The 13,129-nt window shown below is 45.7% G+C and overlaps 1 pseudogene; it reads left to right on the forward strand.

Moving 5' to 3' along the window:
• Positions 1-1,240: 1,240 nt before the first annotated feature.
• LOC123170580 (putative disease resistance protein RGA4) lies at positions 1,241-13,129 on the forward strand (annotated as a pseudogene).

The raw sequence follows: 13,129 nt of genomic DNA on the forward strand, positions 1-13,129 counted from the left end.
GATCCTCTTTAGCTTTTATCATATCCAATTTCAACTGTGCCACCTCCGCATCATGTTGGGCTTGAACCGCCGGGTCAACCGTGGCGGTTAACAGGGCCGTCATCTTGTCCGTGAGATCCATCAGCACCTGAGCCGGAGAGGGCACCGGGTTTCCCGATCCAGCAGCGGGGTTCTGAACAGGCTGTGCACCAGCCATAAAAACTCCAAACTGGCTAGGCGGCTCCAAAAGGTCCGGAATATTGTCGCCATCGGAACAACCCATGAGCCTGCCATCCTGCAGTTGGTACAACGAGTTCGACTCATCAGTGGCCGACTCGCCGTCAGAGCCGGCGGCCGCCTCATCCCCAGACCCAGATGGGTCAGAGGGCCCTCCATGGATGCATCCCACAAAAGCGTGCCGTAAGGCAGGCCGGGCTCGGGCGGGTCGTGCGCGCTGAGCCGTTTCGATGAGATCGGCGCCGAGATCCGGCTCAGGGCCCGGCTCACCGATCTTGCCAATGAAGACATGAATTCCGCCGAAGGGGACCCGGTACCCGTACTCAATTGAGCCGGCGTCGGGGCCCCAGTCTGCATCGTCGGCGTAGAGCTTGCCGCGACGACTCTTGGTCATCCGGCCCACAGCGTATCCCTTGAGCCCTTCGAAGCTGCCCTTCAAGAACTCAAATCCACCGTGTGCTGGCCCCACGGTGGGCGCCAACTGTCGTGGAATTGTCACGGCAGATGTCCTTGAGCTAGGACTTAGTCGTGGAGCCATCGCAACTTGGAAGCTTGAAGGGGTTATGCGGGACAAGGAACACGAGGGTTTATACTGGTTCGGCCCCTTACGGTGAAGGTAAAAGCCTACGTCCAGTTTGGGGTGATATTGATTAGGGTTACGATCGCCAGGAGCTAAATAGCTATTCCCGGCTCTCGATGATCTTGTTCTCGCCCTTAAACCGCTGCCGGGTCGTCCCTTTATATAGGGAGGCTGACGCCCAGCAGCCCTTAGAGTCCCGGCCGGCTCATAAGAGTGTCCGGCTCGGACTCTAAACTATACTTGCCGTACACTACAAGTTCTACAATAATAATGATTGTAACTACAGGCCTTAAGCCATATCCGGGTCTCAGCCCATCTCTGGCCCATCGTCTTGAAACTTGGCTCCGGGCTTCTGGCAACGACCCTACGAGTAACCCGGCCCCTCCGGGCAGGTGACTCTAAGGTCTATATCCTCAACAAGTTGAGTGGGCTTTTCTAGAAGCAATGATGTACAAACTTGGGTTCGCGAGCAGGTGGGTGAAGCTTGTTATGAAGTGTGTAACTTCAGTAAGGTACAGAATCAAGGTTAATGGCGAGTTGTCCCAGCAATTTTCGCCTTCAAGAGGACTCCAGCAGGGGGATCCGAGCTCGCCCTATCTATTTCCAATATGCGCAGAAGGCTTGTCGGCCTTGTTGAATGATGCCCAGCGGCGCGGTACCTTCAGTGGCATACACATATGCCCAGGTGCACCGTCCATCTCGCATCTGTTCTTTGCGGACGAGTCGGTCCTACTTATGCGAGCGCGGACGGATGAGGCTCTGGAACTTAAACACATCCTTCAGGTATATGAGTGGTGCTCGGGGCAGTGCGTCAATCATGAGAAATCTGCAGTGATGTTCAGCAAGAACAGCTCCAAACAGACAAAAGGAAGTGTAAAAGGTGCTTTGGGCATTGACAGTGAGGCGTATAATGAGAAATATCTGGGCCTTCCTGTGTATATTGGGCATTCCAAGCGCAAGGCGTTTGCTTACCTAAAAGATCGCATTTGGAACCACATGCAGGGTTGGAATGAGAGGACCTTATCTCGGCAAGGCAAGGAAATCCTAGTGAAAGGGGTGGCGCAGGCGGTTCCAACATTTGCTATGTCTGTGTTCTATCTCACCAAGTCATTTTGTGAAGAGTTAAGCTCTATGATCGCTAGATACTGGTGGAGCCAGCAAGATAAGGATAATAAGGTCCGCTGGGTCAGTTGGCAAAAGCTAACAAGGTCGAAGGGAAGGGGGGGACTTGGCTTCAGAGACATCCATGATTTCAATATTGCCATGCTAGCCAGGCAAGTATGGCGTTTGATTGAGCAACCAGACAGCCTGTGTGCACAACTCATGAAGGCCAAGTACTACCCGACAGTTCTATTGTTGAGGCGGGGGAGAGCTGAAATATGTCATATGCATGGCGCAGCATCACCTACGGTATTGATCTAGTTAAGCAGGGCATGATCTGGCGTGTAGGAAATGGGGAGAGCATTCATATTTGGGATGACCCCTGGATACCCAGAGCTTGGTCTAGGCGGGTCACCACGCCCCGTGCGGGGAATCTGTTGACCAAAGTAGCTGAACTCATCGACCCAGCTTCCGGTAAATGGGACACGGAGCTGGTCACTGATATGTTCTGGGAGGAGGATGCTAACCTGATTCTCCAGATGCCACTTCGAGATGGGGCAGTTGATTTCCTGGCCTGGCACTTTGACCCAAAGGGTGTATTTTCGGTCAAACAGGCGTATAAGCTGAAACGAGCACTGTCCGAGCCCGGGAACGCGCAGGCAAATGGGGCACCGCAGGTTGCGGGTAATCTAGATGGTGGGGGGGCGGAAGCAAAGTGGAAAAGGTTATGGCAGCTGCCGTGCCCTGGGAAGGTGAGGCATTTTATGTGGCGGCTTGCACACAACACGCTCGCCACGAAGGATATCCTATGCAGGAGAGGAATGGTGATCGAGGATCATAAATGCTTCCTGTGCAATATGAGAAACGAGTCGGCAAAGCACTTGTTTGTGGAGTGCCATGAAATAAAGCAAGTCTGGCGGGGGCTCGAACTTGAACACGTTAGGCAACGGCTGACGGAATGTGATACAGTTGACTCCACTCTGCAAGTGGTGTGGCAGCTACCTGAGAAGGACCGGATGTTGGTTATCATCATGTGGTGGCAATGGTGGGCTCAGCGCAACAAAGTCCGGGAGGGAGATAAACCGATGGAGCAATCGCAGTTCGTTGCTAGGGTTGCATGCACAGCCGGAGAGTACCAGGGGTGTTTTTGCAAAACACCCACCCCGCCAGCAACCGCGCCCCGTTGGTCCCCTCCTCCAGAGGATATAATAAAGTTCAACGTGGACGGGGCTTTTATTGAAGATGGCATGCAAGGGGGCTGGGGTGTGGTTGCGGGGGATCACTCAGGAGAGGTGGTGGCCGCGCGGGCTGGACGTATTGACCATGCCGTGGATGCGTTCAGCACAGAGCTGTCGGCAGTGGAACAAGCTCTCGACCTGGCGGCAGAACTGGGCGTCGTGCGGCTAGATGTGGAGATGGATGCTTTGCTACTCCAACAGGCTCTGAACAGACGGTCTCCTGATTGCTCCAGACAAGCGCAGGCAATTGAAGATATAAAGGTGCAATCCCGGCTGTGGTTCTCCTCGTGCGTTTTTAGCCACTGTAAGCGCGAGGCAAATATGCCAGCGCACCATTTGGCCAAGTTAGGGCTCGCTCGCCAAGTTGGCTATGTTCTAGTTGCTGATCATGTAATTCCAGCCATCGTTGCTGAGTCTGTAATGGGCGATCTTGCCCACAATGTTTCGTAATAAAGCTAAATGCTTGCCCTCAAAAAAAATTCAGGCTTTGTTGAGGTGAATGCTCTCCTCAATCCTTACCTTTTTTTACCCTTCATCGGTTGTTCATGTTCTGTTTTTCTTAGATGTACAGAACATGAATTTTTCATGTATTGTGGAAATATAAGAAATAAAGTAGAATAGAAGGAGGATTATAAGGTGGTAAGAATAATCTTTCCTGGCTCTATAGCAGGATTACAAGGTTGTTCGTGTTCTGTCAGCTTAACCTCTCTTCTCTTCTTTAATATATGCTGCAGTTTCTTACCCCTCCAACCTACAAGATCATGGCAGAGTCGCTGCTTCTCCCTCTAGTGCACGGTGTGGCTGGCAAGGCCGCAAACACACTCGTCGAGACGGTGACTCGCATGTGTGGCCTCGACGACGACCGCCAAACGCTGGAGCGCCAGCTGCTAGCTGTCAAGTGCAAGTTGGCGGCCGCCGAGGTGAGGAGCGAGACAAGTGGCTATGTCAAGAGGTGGATGAAAGATCTCAAGTCCGTGGCCTACGAGGCCGACGACGTGCTCGACGACTTCCAATACGACGCGCTGCGCTGCCAGTCCAAGATTGGCAAGTCCAGTAACCGCAAGGTATTCAGCTACATCACGCACCGCAGCCCGCTGCTCTTTCGTTTTGAAATGAGCAGGAAACTCAAGAGCGTTCTCAAGAAGATCAGTAAGTTGGTTAAGGACATGAACACATTTGGCTTGGAGAGCTCTGTCCATAGGGAGGAGCGGCCACATCCTTGGCGACAGACATACTCAAAACTGGACGAGACTACCAAGATCTTTGGAAGATGATGATAAGGAGGTGGTGGTGAAGTTGCTGCTGGACCAGCAGGATCAGCGGAGGGTGCAGGTGCTGCCCATCATTGGGATGGGAGGTCTTGGCAAGACGACTCTTGCCAAGATGGTCTATAATGACCCAGGGGTCCAGCAACATTTTGAGTTGAAGATGTGGCACTGTGTGTCCGACAACTTTGATGCCATTGCTCTTTTGAAATCCATCATTGAGTTGGCCGAAAGTGGAAGGTGCGACATGCCTGACACAATTGAGCTGTTGCAAAAGAAACTTGAGCAAGTCCTTGGCCAAAAATGGTTTATGCTCTTGCTTGATGATGTGTGGAATGAAGATGAGAGGGAAGTGGGAGGATGTCCTGAAGCCTCTTTTGTGTTCTGTTGGTGGACCAGGAAGCGTAATTGTTGTCACAACTCGGAGCCAGAAAGTGGCCTCTATAATGCAGACCCTTGGAACCCATAAGCTAGCATGTCTGAGTGAACAAGATTCATGGGATTTGTTTGCACAGAAAGCATATAGCAACGGTGTAGAGCAAGAGCAAGCAGAGTTGGTCAGCATTGGCAAACATATTGTCAACAAATGCAGGGGGTTGCCTCTTGCTCTGAAGACAATGGGTGGATTGCTGAGTTCAAAGGAAAAAGTACAGGAATGGAAGGCCATCGAAGAAAGTAACATTAGAGATAATGATGGAGGCAAATATGAGGTCATGCCCATACTGAAGTTAAGCTACAAACACCTGTCGTCTGAAATGAAGCAATGCTTTGCATTCTGTGCAATTTTTCCCGAGGATTATGAGATGGAGAAGGATATGTTGATCCAACTATGGATGTCAAATGGCTTTATTCAAGAAGAGGGAGCAATGGATTTAATACAGAAAGGAAAATTAATTTTTGATGAGTTGGTCTGGAGGTCCTTCTTCCAAGATAAGAAAGTGGTACTCAAATCTCCTGTATATCATTGCACCACACAGTATAAGACAATTGTATGTAAAATGCATGACTTAATGCATGATCTAGCAAAAGATGTCACGGATGAATGTGCAAGTATAGAAGAATTGTCTCAGCAAAAAGAATTGTTAAAAGGTGTTTGTCACATGAAAATGTCAAAGGCTGAATTGGAACGAATCGGTGGGTTATGCAAAGGCAGAACATACCTCCGCACTTTATTAGCTCCTTCAGAATCATGGGAGGATCATATTTATAATTTTCCAAGCAGATCACACAAGGATATTAAGGAGTTGCAACAGGTATTGGCATCACTAAGAGCATTGCATTGCCCCCTTTCTCCAATTGTCATTTGCAAGGCCATAAATGCAAAACATTTACGGTATCTTGACCTCTCTGGGTCTGACATCGTTAGGTTGCCAGATTCAATATGTATGTTGTATAACCTGCAAACACTAATGCTCATACATTGCCAGAAGTTGCAACAGTTACCAGAAGACATCGCAAGATTGAGAAAGTTCATCCATCTTTACCTTTTTGGATGTGATAGTCTCAAAAGTATGTCTCCAAACTTTGGTCTACTTAACAACCTTCACATATTAACAACATTTGTTGTGGGTACTAGAGATGGCCTTGGGATAGAGCAGCTCAAAGATTTACAATGCCTTAGCAATAGTTTGGAATTGTTGAATTTGAACAAGATAAAGAGTGGCCAGAATGCAAAAGAAGCCAACCTCAATCAGAAGAAAAATCTAAGTGAGTTGTTCTTCTCTTGGGACCAAGAAATAGATGATGGGCCTAGAGATATTGCCTGTAATGTGGAAGAAGTGCTTCAGTGCTTAGAACCTCATAGTAATATCCATAAATTGGAGATACGTGGATATGGTGGCCTAGAAATATCACAATGGATGAGAAAGCCTGAGATGTTTGACTGCTTGAGAGAACTCAAAATGTCTAATTGCCCAAAATGCGAGTATCCCTGTAATATGGTTCTCGATGTCTCTAGAGATTTTGGTCTTACAGAAGATGGATAACCTAACATCTAACATCATTATGTAATAACCTTGATGTGGAATGTGGAGGATGCATTACCCCTCTGCAAATTTTCCCAAGGTTGAAGAGTGTTAAATTGTGATCCAAATTATACTGTGTTGGACTAGACGTAGTACAACCGGTGTGGGCCTTTGCGTTGACGTCGACGCATACGAGTACAACTCATTTACTTGTCCTCCAAGGACTCTCATGTATTGCCCTCATATATACCCCATGTAGTCGCACCTCAGACGGTCTGTCGTCTCGTGTTTGTAATACTCCTCCTCATAGTGATTGCGCCTTCGTGCGTCCGTGGTTTTTTCCCGCAAGGATTTCCACGTAAAAATCCGTGTCTCTTTGTCTCATTTTATTCTCGTTATTATCTAACAAGTGGTATACAGGACCAAATTTACAAATACGAAATTTGAGACGAGAGGATTAGGGTTACATCGTGCGTGCGGCCGCACGTCAGGCGAGGCGGATCGGTTTTCTGCTGCAGCCGAGACCGACGCGAACTGTGGAAGCTGTGATTTATTATTTCCCGTGAAGCTGATCCGCCTGATCGCTTTTTTTGCTCCGCTCGCGTACCGAGGCGTCTGGAGTCCCGCGGCAACATCAATCCGCTGCGCTGTTGCTGCCGTTGCTTCACATCAATTGATCCAAGCAATACAGTACTTCTCACGTGAAGACAGAAGCTAATTTATCTGCGATTTGTTTTGTCTGCTGCTCCACGTCCAAGCCTACAGAAACTGCTGCTCCTACTCATGTGAGATTACGAGGCTACAGTACCTAGTACTAGTACTACTCCACGTGAGGCTAGTACTGCTAGTCTTTGTTCTTCGTTCGTCTGCTAAGTGCACTGCCTATACAATATCCAGGTGCTATTTACCTTATTTTTTGTCTGCTCCGCATATTAAATTCTGTCAAGAATTTTTTCTACAGGCTTGTACTACTTTGTGTACACAGATTTTATCTACTCATGGCATCCATGAAGTACGATCTTCCGCTGCTAGATCGTGACACAAGGTTTACCCTATGGCAAGTCAAGATGCGAGCGTTGTTGGCACAGTCCGACTATGATGAAGCACTGGATAGTTTTGGGAAGAACCGAATTCAGGACTGGACTGATGAGGAGAAAAGAATTGATTGTAAGGCTTTGTCACAAATTCAACTCCATTTGCATAATAATATTTTGCAGGAAGTTTTGAGCGAGAAAACTGCCGCCGCTCTATGGTTAAAGCTGGAAGAGATTTGCATGACTAAAGATCTTACCAGCAAAATGCATCTGAAGCAAAAATTATTCCTGCACAGGTTACCCGAGGGAGGTAATGTTTTGAATCATATTTCAGAATTTAAAGAGATCATATCTGATCTAGCTGCAATGGAGGTTAAGTATGAAGAGGAAGATACTGCTTTAATGTTACTTTGTTCACTGCCAAGTTCTTATACCAATTTTAGAGACACCATATTATACAGTCGTGATACTCTCACACTTAATGAAGTTTATGAAGCTTTGAACTCTAAGGAGAAGATGAAATTAATGGTGCCTCATGATGGTTCAAGTTCATCCCAAACCGAGGGATTATCTGTTCGTGGCAGGACAAAGGAGAAGAACTCCAATAATAGAAACAGAGGCAAAAGTAAGAACGGCCACAGGGGCCGGTCGCAATCTAGAGACAAGAAAATATTGCAGATATTGCAAGAGAGACGGGCATGACATCTCAGAGTGTTTCAAGTTACAGAATAAAGAAAAGAGGAAAGGTAACAAACAAGGTGAAAATTCTGCTAACGTTGCTCGTGATGATAGTTCCGATGATGCTCTTGTCGTTATTGCTGGATGTGCTAAGACCAATGATGAGTTGGTACTTGACACTGCATGCACTTTTCATATGTGTCCACATAGAGATTGGTTTAATACTTTTGATTCCACTACTTCTGCTGGTTCTGTTTTGGGTTTTGATAATTCACCATGCAAGATTGAAGGCATAGGTTCCGTTCGAATCAAGATGTTTGATGGCACAATCAGAACTTTGACAGATGTTCGGTATATTCCGATGATGAAGAGAAATCTTATCTCTGTTAGTGCCCTTGATGCAAAGGGGTATAAGTATTCAGGTGGAGATAGTGTTTTGAAGGTCACCAAAGGTTCCCTTATTATGATGAAAGGTGATTTAAGTTCGACCAATGGTCTTTATTACCTTCGAGGTTCTACCGTTTCAGGTAACGCTACTCCAGCTATTTTAAAGAATTCTGATTGTGATGCTGCTAACCTTTGGCATATGCGTCTTGGACATATGAGTGAACTTGGTTTGGCAGAGTTAAATAAGAGAGGTCTTCTTGATGGATATGAACCTGGTAAATTGAAATTTTGTGAGCATTGTATCTTCGGCAAGCACAAGAGGGTGAAGTTCAATACTCCGACTCATACAACTGAAGGTATTCTTGATTATGTGCATTCTGATTTATGGGGACCATCTCGCAAGAAGTCACTAGGTGGTGCTAGTTACATGCTGACTATTATTGATGATTATTCGAGAAAAGTTTGGCCTTATTTCTTGAAGCATATAAATGTGAAGCATTCTCAGCTTTTAAGGAGTGGAAGATTATGGTTGAAAGACAAACTGAAAGGAAGATAAAAATACTTCACACTGATAATGGTATGGAATTCTGTTCTAAGCAATTTAAGAATTATTGCAAGTCTGAAGGCATTGTCAGACATTACACCGTTCCTTATACTCCTCAACAAAACGGTGTTGCTGAGCGTATGAACAGGACCATTATTTCCAGAGCCCGTTGCATGTTGTCCAATGCAGGTTTGCATAGGCGTTTTTGGGCTGAGGCCGCTTCCACTGCTTGTTATCTAATTAACCGTTCACCATCTATTGCTCTAAATAAGAAAACTCCAATTGAGGTATGGTCTGGTTCACCTGCTGATTATTCACAGTTGAGAGTTTTTGGTTGCACTGCTTATGCTCATGTTGATAATGGAAAGTTGGAGCCTAGGGCTGTTAAGTGCATCTTTCTTGGTTATAAATCTGGTGTAAAGGTTTTAAATTGTGGAATCCTGAAACCCAGAAGGTTGTTATTAGCAGAAATGTTATCTTCAATGAATCTGCTATGTTACATGATGTTCCATCCACTAACGTTCCTATTGAGAGTGAACATCAACCTATTGTTCAGGAACCTACTGTTCAGGTGGAGCATGTTATTGATTCAGGTGATACATCTGGTAATGAAATTGTTGATGCACATGATGAACCCGTCGTTAATGATGATCATGTCACTCCTACTCCAAATCAGCATATTGTTCCACCCAATTGGAATCTCGCACGTGACAGAGTTAGACGGGGTATTAATAAACCTGGCAGGTTAATTGATGAGTGCAATATTGTTTCTTTTGCTTTATCTGTTGCAGAAGAAATTGAAGGTAATGCTGAGCCTTCTTCATATTCCGAGGCTATTATTTCTGGTGATAGTAATAAGTGGATGACCTCTATGCATGATGAGATGGAATCACTTGAAAAGAATGGCACTTGGGATTTAGTAAAATTGCCTAGAGAGAAGAAACCTATTCGTTGCAAGTGGGTTTTCAAGAGGAAAGAAGGTGTTTCTCCTAATGATGAGACAAGATATAAAGCAAGGTTAGTTGCTAAATGTTATAGCCAGATTCCAGGTATTGACTATAACGAAGTCTTTTCTCCTGTTGTGAAGCATAGCTCTATTCGCACTTTACTTAGTATTGTTGCCATGAATGATTTTGAGCTTGAACAATTGGATGTTAAAACTGCATTCTTACATGGAGAATTAGAAGAGGATATTTATATGGAACAACCTGAAGGTTTTGTTATTCCTGGAAAAGAAAAGCTTGTCTGCAAGTTAAAGAAATCTCTTTATGGATTGAAGCAATCCCCTAGACAGTGGTACAAGAGATTTGACACCTTTATGCTCTCTCAAGGTTTCAAAAGGTCTAATTATGATAGTTGTGTCTATTTGAAAACTGTCAACGGTTCAACTATTTATTTGCTCCTTTATGTTGATGATATGCTTATTGCCGCAAAGAGTATGTCAGATATTAATGAACTAAAGAGGCAATTGAGTAACGAATTTGAGATGAAGGATTTGGGTGCAGCAAAGAAAATACTTGGCATGGAAATATCCAGAGATAGACCATCTGGAAAATTATATCTAAGTCAGAAGGGATATATTGATAAAGTTCTTCATCATTTTAATATGCATAATGCCAAGCCGGTGTGTACACCGTTAGCTGCACACTTCAAATTGTCATCAGCTTTATGTCCTAAGTCAGATGCAGATATTGAGTACATGTCTAGAGTTCCCTATTCGAGTGCAGTTGGTTCACTTATGTATGCCATGGTTTGTTCTCGTCCGGATTTATCATATGCATTGAGTGTTGTCAGTAGATACATGGCTAATCCTGGAAAAGAGCATTGGAAAACAGTTCAGTGGATTTTCAGATATCTGCGTGGTACTTCTAATGCTTATTTACAGTTTGGGAAAACTAGAGATGGACTTGTTGGTTTTGTTGATTCTGATTTTGCTGGTGATTTGGATAAGAGAAGATCGCTCACAGGTTATGTTTTCACCATTGGTGGTTGTGTTGTGAGTTGAAGAGCAACTTTGCAGTCTATTGTGGCTTGTTTCACTACTAATGCCGAGTATATGGCTATTTCTGAGGCATGCAAAGAAGCTATCTGGTTGAAAGGTTTGTACACTGAGCTTTGTGGAGATTCATCTTGTCCTACCATATTTTCTGACAGTCAAAGTGCCATATATCTTACAAAGAATCCAATGTATCATGAGAGGACAAAGCACATTGATGTCAGATTTCATTATATTCGAGATGTTGTTGCTGAAGGCAATTTGAAGGTATGCAAGATAAGTACTCATGATAATCCTGCTGATATGATGACAAAGCCAGTTCCGACCAATAAGTTTGAGCTTTGCTCAGGCTTAGTTGGTATTTCTCACTAGTCCTATGGACTTTGACGCACAAGGTGTTTATGCTGATTTGGATGGAGTTATCTACTTTCTTCGACTACTGGAGGGAATTTGGATCAAGGTGGAGATTGTTAAATTGTGATCCAAATTATACTGTGTTGGACTAGACGTAGTACAACCGGTGTGGGCCTTTGCGTTGACGTCGACGCGTACGAGTACAACTCGTTTACTTGTCCTCCAAGGACTCTCATGTATTGCCCTCATATATACCCCATGTAGTCGCACCTCAGACGGTCTGTCATCTCGTGCTTGTAATACTCCTCCTCATAGTGATTGCGCCTTCGTGCGTCCGTGGTTTTCTCCCGCAAGAGTTTCCACGTAAAAATCCGTGTCTCTTTGTCTCGTTTTATTCTCATTATTATCTAACAAAGAGGATGAGGTTGATTGAGTTACCAAGCCTGGAGATATGGGCAGAAAATAGTGTGGGAGAGCCTAGTAATAACCTGGTAACATTCCGGGTGCTTGAAGAGCTAGAGATCAAAAATTGCCCCAAGCTTGCATGTATTCCGGTGATCCCCATTATCAGGATGTTGAAAATGGTTGGGGTTCACAATACTGCAGTCGGTTTAGTGTTTATGGGCATCCGTCTGGGCTCCTGGCCATTTCTCCTCAGCTTAACTCTTGGGTCTCCAGAAGACATACCCATGTTGCCTGTAGATGCCCAGCAAAACCAAAGTCAAATACCTCTTGAAAAACTGAAGTATTTAGATCTAGAAGGCCCCAACAGCTTGGTCAGAAGCTCCGGATTGTCCAGATCACATCTTATGTTTTGGAAGTGCTTTTCGTTGGTGGAACAGCTGACGATTGACAGTTGCAGCAATCTTGTCCGCTGGCCAACAGAGGAGCTACGGTGCTTGGATCGCCTCCGCATTATGTACATCGGAAATTGTGTGAACCTGGAGGGCAACACTTCATCCTGTGAGGAGGAAACCCTTCCGCTGTCCCTGGAGAAATTGTGGATTAAAGGTTGCCGAAGCGTGGTGACACTGCCTCCAAACCTTGGAAATCTTGCCAAGCTGAGGTGTCTCTATGTGAGGAACTGCCCAGAGTTGGCAAGACGATGCAGAGAAGGTGGGGAGTATTTTCACTTGCTCTCCTCTGTCCCACGCAAATACATTGATTTTTGAGGAGGTGTCGTGAAATCCAGAAAAGCTGCGAAGTACATCGGTATACGGCTGAGTGCCCTGGTAAATAATCAATCTTCCTGCTGTCTAAATAACCTTTCCCGCATTAAATCCGGTGATAACATGCGATGAATCAACTTACCTGCAGGTGGGAATCTCTGAAGCAGGCAATGGTAGATCTGCCCCCATCTTGTTGCCGTCCTCCTCGGCATGCAGGGCGCAGAGGGGGGAGAGGAAGGTTGGCGCCGCGCGCGCCGCGGCCTGAGGCAACCGCCGTCCTCGTCGCCAGGAATGGCGCACTCCGGGGGCGGCGTGTCGACGGCGGAGGCGTGGAGAAGAGGGGGCGAGATTTGCCTGCACCGACGACGGAGACTAGAGGAAGAAGCAGAGGACGCACGCTGTGGGCCGACAAATCAACCAGCAGCGGACGATGTCATTACTTCTCCTCTCTTTGCGGAGGCCCTCTGCAACTAGTATTTCATTTTTTTCTAAAAACAATATGTTCTAGTATTTCATACACAAGGCAGGAGTGACTCCAACACTATGTGTACAGCATTGTAATTTCTGTGTAGATAATAACAAAGTCTGTGATGTAATATTACT

Source organism: Triticum aestivum, chromosome 7D, assembly GCF_018294505.1.
Source record: "Triticum aestivum cultivar Chinese Spring chromosome 7D, IWGSC CS RefSeq v2.1, whole genome shotgun sequence".
Classification (NCBI taxonomy): domain Eukaryota; kingdom Viridiplantae; phylum Streptophyta; class Magnoliopsida; order Poales; family Poaceae; genus Triticum; species Triticum aestivum.